A 9,409-nucleotide genomic window follows, 5' to 3' on the forward strand; every position below is an offset into this window, starting at 1 on the left:
AATGACGACTCAGTGCTTTTACTTTTTACAACTGAAGAAGAGGAGGCGATAGAGCTGGAGGCTGAGTCAGCAATGTAAGACAAAACTTTTTCCTGATGCTCTGGCTTTAAAAGCGGTTTGCCAACTCCTAGAAAACTAAGCGTTCGAGGCCTTATGTAGCCAGACAATGACGCAGGCTCAACACCTCCTGCATTCGGTCCTATTTTGCTCTTGCCACTACCATCAGATCCACCACCAACACCATCATTACCAGCTGCCAACCCCCCGCCCAATTCCACGGCCTCTTCCACCAGCCTTCCTCATTTTTGGTAGAAATGTAGACAAAATCCAACAAACTATATAGTAATGTAAAACAAGGTACAAGGTGTCTATAGGACAGGGGAGATTTTGAATTTCTGCAGACACTTGTGGACACTGGACACTTTTGGATTGTGTGAGGCCCACTGATATCTGAGCGCTATGTGACAGGCTCGATGGCACAGCTGTGACCAAAGTGACTAGAGGATAAGGGAGATTTTGAATCTCTGCACACACTTTTGGACACTGGACACTTTTGGATTGTGTGAGGCCCAATGAATATCTGAGCGCTATGTGACAGGCTCGATGGCACAGCTGTGACCAAAGTGACTAGAGGATAAGGGAGATTTTGAATCTCTGCACACACTTTTGGACACTGGACACTTTTGGATTGTGTGAGGCCCAATGAATATCTGAGCGCTATGTGACAGGCTCGATGGCACAGCTGTGACCAAAGTGACTAGAGGATAAGGGAGATTTTGAATCTCTGCACACACTTTTGGACACTGGACACTTTTGGATTGTGTGAGGCCCACTGATATCTGAGCGCTATGTCACAGGCTCGATGGCACAGCTGTGACAAAAGTGACTAGAGCATAAGGGAGATTGGATTGCTTTTAAAAAAGCAGTTTGCGGAGCAGTGGGTAAACAGCAATGCAGGAATGTCAGGAAGCCTTAGAAGGCAGCCCAACAACCAACACCACTGATACACCACTATATAGCCTCCCCTTGCACTGCACACACAGTGACTGGTGTGTTGTGCAGGCCAAATCGCTAGCAGCAGAAGCAGTTTTTTGTCTTCTTCCCTGCCTAACGCTCTCCCTACAGAATCAGCAACCTCTCCCTATACTGAGATCGGCAGAAGTAAGATGGCGGTCGGCGTGCACGCCCTTTTATACCCCCTGTGACGCCCACCAAAGCAAGCCAATCACTTGCATGCCCTTCTGAAAGATGGTGGTGACCCCTGCCTATGTCATCACGTTGCCCACAGTGTCCGTGGATCCTGATTGGCTGAAAAAGAGCGCAAAACAAACTTTTGAAACGCGACTTTGGCGCGTAAGTCGCCGACCTCGTGGCCGACCTCATCCTAGGGTCGGGTTTCGTTTCACTTTGCCAAAAGTCGGCGACTTTTGAAATTGTTCGACCCGTTTCGCTCAACTCTACTGAAGAGCAACCATCTGTCTCTTCACCACCTGCCAAATTGCCCAGGCAGTCTGAGAGCCTTGTACAGGAGCCATCTCAATGTTTACTTCTGTTCTCAGAATCTTTTGGCTTGGAAAGAGGTGGCCAGCCAAGCAGCATTCCAGAGCTTGAAGAAGAGGGAGTATGCAGTGATGCGCAACTGCTTTGTTCCTCTAAATCTGAAGAGGCGGGTGGGCCAGTGCCTATTGTCAGCACACCTCAGTGCTCATCTGATGATGATGAGACTCAGTTGCCAATTTCTGGTGCGTACGGTGCTGGCGAGACAACCCAGGACCAGCCGGTGGTTGAAGAGGGGAATGGAGATGATGAGGTCCTTGACCCATCATGGCGTCAGCCACAGGAAGGTGGTGGGAGCAGCTCTGAGGAAGAGATTCACCGAACGGCCAAAAGAGGAGGGAGAGGGCGGGGGCAGACTTGGTTGCCTATAGCCTCCACTTTGGCACCCGTGAGGAGCAATCCTCTTCCAAAACAGAAAACGGGCGCTCCCAGGACTTGCAGTGCGTGGTCTTTTTTTTTACACAGTTGCAGATGACATTTGCTTTGTCAAATGCAAGCTGTGTCATCAGAAAGTTAAACGAGGGAAAAATGTGAGCAACCTCAATACCACAAATATGTGGAAACATGTGCGTACCAAGCACGAGGTGGAGTTACACAGACACACTGAAGATGTAGGCCAATCTTCAGCAGCACCTACCACCTCTTCAGCTCGTGTTGGGGCCTCTTCCTCCAGCTCACACACAGCTGGTTCGGCTTCCTCACTGGAACGCCATGGAAGAACCACTGCCACTGTTGTCCAGAGACCCAGTGAAATTCCACCCACTGAACCACGTTCTCAGTCATCAGCACACTCCCAGGCCACTCACCAGCAATCGGTAGCACAGGCATGGGAGAAAAAGGGGCCATACTTGGCAAACCATCCCCGAGCACTGGCTCTGAATACCGGCATTGCCAAACTACTGGCCCTTGAGATGCTGTCATTCTGGCTGGTGGAGACTGACACCTTCCGGAACTTGATGTCATTGGCAGTTCCACAATACAATGTGCCCAGCCGCTTTTATTTCAGCAGGCAAGCCGTCCCTGCCCTGCAAAAGCATGTGGAGGGAAAAATTAAAAATGCGCTACTAAACGCCGTCAGTAGCAAGGTCCATTGGGTCAATGTTGTGGAGCCGGGTACAGATCTGGAGAGTGGCTCTGTACGTATTCTGCCAACTCCAAAGATTGCAGGAATGCAGTCTGTACATATTGAGTCCTCCTCCTACTCTAGTTCCTCGGAATCAGCACTGCATGTGCCTGTTAGGCCAGATATGAGGTGTGGCCAAACGTCAACAGGCCGTCCTTAAATTAATTTCTTTGGGGAATCGGAGCCACACAGCACAGGAGCTCTGGAATGCCATCAAGCAAGAGAGCGATGTGTGGTTTGTGCCAGCGAATCTCCAGCCAGGTTTGGTAGTGAGTGACAATGGCCGAAATCTAGTGGCAGCTCTGGGCCTAGGCAACCTCACTCACATACCATGTCTGGCACATGTGCTCAAATTGGTCATGCAGAGCTTTCTGAGGGACTATCCGGATCTTGATGCACTGCGGCACAAGGTTCGCCTATAGTGTGCTCACTTGCGGCGTTCCAGCATGGCAAGATCGCGCATTGCATCTCTGCCAGAACATCGCATCATATGTGACCTCCCCACCAGGTGGAATTCAACGTTACATATGTTGGAGCGGTTGTGTGAGCAGCAGGCAGCAGTAATGGAGTACCAGCTGCATCAGGCGCAAACAAGTCGCACTGTGCGCCGGACACACTTCACCACCACTGAGTGGGCCACTATGAGGGACATCTGCCAAGTTTTGCGTGCCTTCGATGACTCCACGCGGATGGCCAGTGCAGATGATGCACTAGTCAGCATGACTGTCCCCCTTATCTGTCTGCTTCAAAAAACCTTACAAGCACTAAGTGAGGAGGTTTTTGAAGAGGTCGAGGATGAGGAGTCAGAAATGCCATCTGCTTCTGGCAAGTCTGCGCAACGTGCCTCCACACAAAGGCCCAGGCAGGGGGCACTTAGTGAGGAGGATGACGAGGAGTCAATGGAGGAGGAGGAACACATCTCTCCAGAGGAGGGAGGTACACAAGGCTCTAGTAGTCAGTGTGTACAGCGATGGTGGGGTGATCCTGAGCAGGCTGAGATGCTGCCTCAAGCTGGGGACAGCGTTTCCGGTCCAGTTGGCAGTCTGCAGCACATGGTTGATTTTATGCTGCAGTGCTTGTTAAATGACCGCCGCATCGCCAACATTCTCCACACGGCTGATTATTGGGTGTACACACCCTCCTAGATCCTCGCTCCCGGGACAACTTACAAAGCCTCATACCACAGTTGAACCGGGAGCGAAAAATGCAGGAGTACCAAGAAACACTTGTGCAGGCCATCATGTTCTCCATTCCCCCCGCAAGTGTTGCTGGTAGTGCTTTTCAAAGCAGCCATGTGAGTATAGGCAGTGGAGGAAGCTCTGCACAAAGAGGCAGCAGAGGCAGTGCCGCAGGACAAGGCAAGGCCAGTATGGCCCAAATGTGGAAAAGTTTTGTGGGACCGCCACAAACGGCTACACCATCACAGACGGCTCCAGTCAGCAGGAGGCAACGTTTCCGTCAGATGGTGACAGAATACTTGTCTTGCCCTGTTAGTGTACTCCCAGACGGCTCTTCCCCGTTCAAGTATTGGGTCTCTAAGCTGGATACATGGCCAGAGCTTAGCCAGTATGCATTGGAGGTGCTGGCTTGCCCTGCTGCCAGTGTATTATCGGAACGTGTCTGTCTTTAGTGCTGCAGGTGGTGTGGTAACAGACCGTCGCACGCGACTATCCACCGATAATGTTGACCGGCTTACTTTTCTGAGAATGAACAAGGCCTGGATCTCACCTGAATTTGCCAGTCCTCTTCCAGAATAAATAATTGGCTGGCAACAGGATCCAGGTCTCCTGTTGTGTTCATGTTTCTATGACCTGAACTTTATTTCCTGGGCTACAGCAACGCCCGTTGTTGCTCAGAAGTGCTGTCCACACAGACAAAACACTCGCTCATGTGTAAATGGGGTATGGCAAAGTGTCCTGCTCCCTCCACAGTCAAACAACCTCAGATTTACACCTGGCTCCAAGTAGGCCTCGGCCTACTACCTGATTTTCCCTGGGCTCCGACACCGCCAGTTGGTGCTCAGAAGTGCTGTCCACACAGATAAAAACAATCGTTCATGTGAAAGTGGGGGTCGGTAACGTCAGCTGATCCCCTGCTGTGTGGAGGGCAAACTGCTGCTGCCTCCAAATTGTAACCACTTCAGATTTAAACATTCTCTGATTTGGCTTCTGCCTCCACTCTGTCTCTAGTATTTCCCCTGACCTCCAGCACCGCCAGTTCCTGCTCACAGTTGCCGTCCGCGCATTCCACACTTGTTCCTGTGTTCCTGGTGTTCTGTTATGTGAGTAGATCCCCCAATGTGTGTCCGCCACTGTCTCCTGCGCTGTCCACCTTCACACTGCAAGCGGTGGGAATGTGGACAGAGCAGGAGACAGTGGCAGACACACATCAGGGGATCTGCTGACATTACAGAACCCCAGTAACACAGGAACACGTGTGGATTGGGCAGACGGCTACTGTACGCATAAACTGGCGGTGTTGGTGGTCACGTGAAATCCTGGAAACAGAGTGGAGACAGATGCCTAATTGGAGCACGTTGACAGTCTGTTGTAGCCTACAAACAATCTAAAACTGCCACCAAGTAGGCCTCGGCCTAGACCATGATTGTCCCTGGGCTCCAACAGCGCTAGTTGGTGCTCGGAAGTGCTGTCTACAAAGAAAAACACACTTGTTCATGTGTAAGTGGGGTTCGGTAACGTCAGATGATCCCCTGCTGTGTGTACGGCAAACTCTCCTGCTGCCTCCAAATTCAAACAGCGTCTTATCTTAAACTGCCTCCAAGTAGGCCTCAGCCTACAAAATGACTATCCCTGGGCTCCAACATCGTCAGTTGTTGTTCGGAAGTGCTGTCCACACGAAAAAAAACACTCGTTCATGTGAAAGTGGGGTTCGGTAACGTCAGCTGATCCCCTGCTGTGTGGAGGGCAAAGTGCTGCTGCCTCCAAATTGTAACTACTTCAGATTTAAACATTCTCTGATTTGGCCTCTGTCTCCACTCTGTCTCTAGTATTTCCCCTGACCTCCAACACCGCCAGTTCCTGCTCACAGTTGCCGTCCGCGCATTCCACACGTGTTCCTGTGTTACTGAGGTTCTGTTATGTCAGCAGATCCCACAATGTGTGTCCGCCACAGTCTCCTGCGCTGTCCACCTTCCCACTGCAAGTGGTGGGAATGTGGACAGAGCAGGAGACATTGGCAGACACACATCAGGGGATCTGCTAACATTACAGAACCCCAGTAACACAGGAACACGTGTGGAATGGGCAGACGGCTGCTGTACGCATAAACTGGCGGTGTTGGTGGTCACGTGAAATCCTGGAAACAGAGTGGAGACAGATGCCTAATTGGAGCACGCTGACAGTCTGTTGTAGCCTACAAACAATGTAAAACTGCCACCATGTAGGCCTCGGCCTGCACCCTGATTGTCCCTGGGCTCCAACAACGCTAGTTGGTGCTAGGAAGTGCTGTCCACATAGAAAAACACACTTGTTCATGTGAAAGTGGGGGTCAGTAACGTCAGCTGATCCCCTGCTGTGTGGAGGGCAAAGTGTCCTGCTCCCTCCAAAGTCAAAATACCTCAGCTTTACACCTGGCTCCTAGTAGGCCTCGGCCTGCACCCTGATTGTCCCTGGGCTCCAACAACGCTAGTTGGTGCTCGGAAGTGCTGTCCACACAGAAAAACACACTTGTTCATGTGAAAGTGGGGGTCAGTAACGTCAGCTGATCCCCTGCTGTGTGGAGGGCAAAGAGTCCTGCTCCCTCCAAAGTCAAAATACCTCAGCTTTACACCTGGCTCCTAGTAGGCCTCGGCCTGCACCCTGATTGTCCCTGGGCTCCAACAACGCCAGTTGAAGCTCGGAAGTGCTGTCCACACAGAAAAAAACACTCGATAATGTGAAAGTGGGGTTCGGTAACGTCAGCTGATCCCCTGCTGTGTGGAGGGCAAAGTTTCCTGCTCCTCCAAAGTCAAAATACCTCCGATTTACACCTGGCTCCTAGTAGGCCTCGGCCTGCACCCTGATTGTCCCTGAGCTCCAACAACGCCAGTTGGTGCTCAGAAGTGCTGTCCACACAGAAAAAAACACTCGTTCATGTGAAAGTGGGGTTCGGTAACGTCAGCTGATCCCCTGCTGTGTGGAGGGCAAAGTTTCCTGCTCCCTCCAAAGTCAAAATACCTCCGATTTACACCTGGCTCCTAGTAGGCCTCGGACTGCACCCTGATTGTCCCTGGGCTCCAACAACGCCAGTTGGTGCTCGGAAGTGCTGTCCACACAGAAAAAAACACTCGTTCATGTGAAAGTGGGGTTCGGTAACGTCAGCTGATCCCCTGCTGTGTGGAGGGCAAACTGCTGCTGCCTCCAAATTGTAACTACTTCAGATTTAAACATTCTCTGATTTGGCCTCTGTCTCCACTCTGTCTCTAGTATTTCCCCTGACCTCCAACACCGCCAGTTCCTGCTCGCAGTTGCCGTCCACGCATTCCACACTTGTTCCTGTGTTCCTGGTGTTCTGTTATGTGAGCAGATCCCCCAATGTGTGTCCGCCACTGTCTCCTGCACTGTCCACCTTCACACTGCAAGCGGTGGGAATGTGGACAGAGCAGGAGACAGTGGCAGACACACATCAGGGGATCTGCTGACATTACAGAACCCCAGTAACACAGGAACACGTGTGGATTGGGCAGACGGCTACTGTACGCATAAACTGGCGGTGTTGGTGGTCACGTGAAATCCTGGAAACAGAGTGGAGACAGATGCCTAATTGGAGCATGTTGACAGTCTGTTGTAGCCTACAAACAATCTAAAACTACCATCAAGTAGGCCTCGGCCTTCACCATGATTGTCCCTGGGTTCCAACAACGCGAGTTGGTGCTCGGCAGTGTCTTTGGCATGGGTACTCCCTGTTGCCCAGCCTGGTTCCAGCACGCCAGCTGTTTCCGGGTAGTGTCAAGGTCACTATGCCACCAATCCATTGTCCTGTCATCTTGCGGCCGGGTTAGCCGACTCTATGGTGCCTGCAGTTTAGGTGACTCCTATGTGGGCTGCGGGAACTGGCACTGAAGGCTGGATCCGTAGTGCCAATGGGACATGGACCCCCTGTAGGAATGTGGGTTTCGGTAACTGCGGCCGGCTTGTGGCCTGGCTACATTGCTTTGGATGGGTACCTTCTACTACCCACCCGGGTTCCAGCACTGTTAGCTGGTTCTCGCCAGAGCCTTTGGCCTAGGTGCCTCCATCTCGGTATCCGAGGTCCAGCATCGTCAGCTGGTCCTTGGTAGTGCTTTTTAGCACAGGTACCTTCTGCTTAGTAACCGTGGTCCTTCACCGTCAGTTGGTCCTCGGTAGTGCCATTGGCTCTTGTTCCTTCTGCTACCCATCCGGGTTCCAGCACTGTCTGCTGGTTCTCGCCAGAGCCTTTGGCCTAGGTGCCTCCATCTCGGTATCCGAGGTCCAGCACCGTCAGCTGGTCCTTGGTAGTGCTTTTTAGCACAGGTACCTTCTGCTTAGTAACCGTGGTTCATCACCGTCAGTTGGTCCTCGGTAGTGCCATTGGCTCTTGTTCCTTCTGCTACCCATCCGGGTTCCAGCACTGTCTGTTGGTTCTCGCCAGAGCCTTTGGCCTAGGTGCCTCCATCTCGGTATCCGAGGTCCAGCACCGTCAGCTGGTCCTTGGTAGTGCTTTTTAACACAGGTACCTTCTGCTTAGTAACCGTGGTCCATCACCGTCAGTTGGTCCTCGGTAGTGCCATTGGCTCTTGTTCCTTCTGCTACCCATCCGGGTGCCAGCACTGTCAGCTGGTTCTCGACAGAGCCTTTGGCCTAGGTGCCTCCATCTCGGTATCCGAGGTCCAGCACCGTCAGCTGGTCCTTGGTAGTGCTTTCTAGCACAGGTACCTCCTGCCTAGTAACCGTGGTCCAGCAACGTCAGCTGTTCCTCGGTAGTGCCATTGGCTCTTGTAGCTTTTGCTACCCATCTGGGTTCCAGCACCGTCAGCTGGTTCTCGGCAGTGTCTTTGGCACGGGTACTCCCTGTTGCCCAGCCTGGTTCCAGCACGCCAGCTGTTTCCGGGTAGTGTCAAGGTCACTATGCCACCAATCCGTTGTCCTGTCGTCTTGCGGCCGGGTTAGCCAATTCTACGGTGCCTGAAGTTTAGGTGACTCCTATGTGGGCTGCGGGAACTGGCACTGAAGGCTGGATCCGTAGTGCCAATGGGACATGGACCCCCTGTAGGACTGTGGGTTTCGGTAACTGCGGCCGGCTTGTGGCCTGGCTACTTTGCTTTGGATGGGTACCTTCTGCTACCCACCCGGGTTCCAGCACTGTCAGCTGGTTCTCGCCAGAGCCTTTGGCCTAGGTGCCTCCATCTCGGTATCCGAGGTCCAGCACCCTCAGCTGGTCCTTGGTAGTGCTTTTTGGCACAGGTACCTTCTGCTTAGTAACCATGGTCCATCACCGTCAGTTGGTCCTCGGTAGTGCCATTGGCTCTTGTTCCTTCTGCTACCCATCCGGGTGCCAGCACTGTCAGCTGGTTCTCGCCAGAGCCTTTGGCCTAGGTGCCTCCATCTCGGTATCCGAAGTCCAGCACCGTCAGCTGGTCCTTGGTAGTGCTTTTTAGCACAGGTACCTTCTGCTTAGTAACCATGGTCCATCACCGTCAGTTGGTCCTCGGTAGTGCCATTGGCTCTTGTTCCTTCTGCTACCCATCCGGGTGCCAGCACTGTCTGCTGG

The sequence above is a fragment of the Dendrobates tinctorius genome, unplaced genomic scaffold (genome assembly GCF_039654945.1).
Source record: "Dendrobates tinctorius isolate UK_male_01 unplaced genomic scaffold, ASM3965494v1 ptg000008l, whole genome shotgun sequence".
Classification (NCBI taxonomy): domain Eukaryota; kingdom Metazoa; phylum Chordata; class Amphibia; order Anura; family Dendrobatidae; genus Dendrobates; species Dendrobates tinctorius.